Source organism: Uranotaenia lowii, chromosome 3, assembly GCF_029784155.1.
Source record: "Uranotaenia lowii strain MFRU-FL chromosome 3, ASM2978415v1, whole genome shotgun sequence".
Lineage (NCBI taxonomy): Eukaryota > Metazoa > Arthropoda > Insecta > Diptera > Culicidae > Uranotaenia > Uranotaenia lowii.
Window position 1 is genome coordinate 276613594 of NC_073693.1, and position 1970 is coordinate 276615563.

The following is a 1970-nucleotide window of genomic DNA, read 5'->3' on the forward strand; positions in this document are numbered from 1 at the left end:
ACATGCCGTGAACACGCACCATCCATCTATTCATCGACTTCAAAGCCGCATACGACACGATCGACCGTGACCGTGACCAGCTATGGAAAATTATGGACGAGAACGGGAAGCTGGCCAGACTGATCAAGGCGACGATGGATGGTACGCAGTGCTGTGTGCGGATTTCGGGTGAATTGTCGAGTTGATTCGAACCGCACAGGGGACTTCGACAAGACGATGCTCTATTCTGCATGATGTTCAACGTTGCGCTAGAAGGTGTTATTCGACGAGCGGTGGGCGAAATGCGGGGCACGATTTTCAACAGATCCAGTCAACTTATCTGCTTTGCCGATGACATTGATATAATCGGCAGATCATCTGCGGCGATGACACATTATCAGCGGAAGTCGTGCCTATTAACTATGGACTCCACAAGCAACTGCGATCGAGAAGACTTAGCCCTCGCTCGAAGTGTTACATGTATATGACGCTCATAAGACCAGTTGTTCTCTACGTGCTCGAGGAATGGGTATTGCTCGAGGAGGACCTTCGTACACTCGAAGTATTCGAGCGACGATTGCTAAGAACCATCTCTGGCGGCGTACAGGAAAACGGAGTGTGGAGGCGAAGGATAAATCACGAGCTGGCGCGACTCTACGACGAACCCAGTATCCATAAGGTGGTGAAGGCTGCCCGGATACGCTGGACAGGAAATCCTCTCTAAGATGAAAATGGAACGTTAAATATTCACGGTCATTCATGACGCTTCATTACGTGAGCTTCCTCTTGATTTACCTGAATCACCTGCTTTCATGGATCTGAAGCAAATTAATGCCACGCGTAACGCAAATGACCGGATCCTTGATCTCGTGCTCATTAACCAAAGCTTGTTACACAAGTGTTCAATCGAGCGAGCTATCGAACCATTGGTCTCAATGGACCATCAACACCCGTCAGAGTAGTCAATGAATCTATTGACTTTTACACGCCGTCTACACTAACGTCACCGAACTTTTAAAAAACGGTTTTTGATTCCTTGAACTCCGCACTAAGTTTAATCGACTGGTCGTACCTCGAAGAATCCGAAAACGTTGATGATGCTGTTTTTTTCCTTCGTACCACACTCAGAAGACCACTTTCTGATGTTGTACCAAATTTCCGAGCTCGACCAAAACCCCTATGGTCAAACAAACAACTGGCCCACCTGAGGCGAAAAGGGCAGCCGCGCTGAAATACTATTCGCACCACAGGAACCCCTTTTCTAAGGAAATGTTCACAAAGGCTAGCGATACATATAGAAGATGTAATCGAGTACTCTATACGAGCTATATGTTGCGAATGCAATCAAATTTGAAACACAATCCCAAAAGATTTTGGTCGTTTGTCAATGATAAGCGGAAGGAAAGCGGGCTTCCGATCAGAATGCATTTGAACGGCGAATCCTACGATTTGCCTGCTGAGCAATGTCAACTTTTTGCACGGCATTTCGCGAGTGCTTTCTGCAATGAACCTGTTACTGCATATTATATAGAAAGAGTCCTTAGTCGTCTGCCAACCAATGTTCTGAATCTTACCATGCCTCAATATACTGTGGATGAAGTTAAAGCTGCAATACACAAAATGAAATCGTCTACTTCTCCCGGCCCTGATGATATTCCCCCAATATTGATCAAGAGATGCGCACATTTTCTGGCTGAACCACTTACTAGAATATTCAATCGCTCACTCGCTACCGCAACGTTCCCTTCTTTGTGGAAAAGCTCTGTATTATTCCCTGCGCATAAGAAAGGTGACAAACAAGATGGCAAGAATTATAGAGGCGTCACATCACTCTATGCAGGCTCCAAGTTGTTCGAAATTCTAGTCTCGCAATCATTGCTTAATGCAGCCAAATCGTACATTTCTGATGATCAACACGGTTTTTTCCCGGCCGTTCTATTCATACTAATCCTTCGCAATTTACCTCCCAGTGCATCAAATTGATCGAAGAA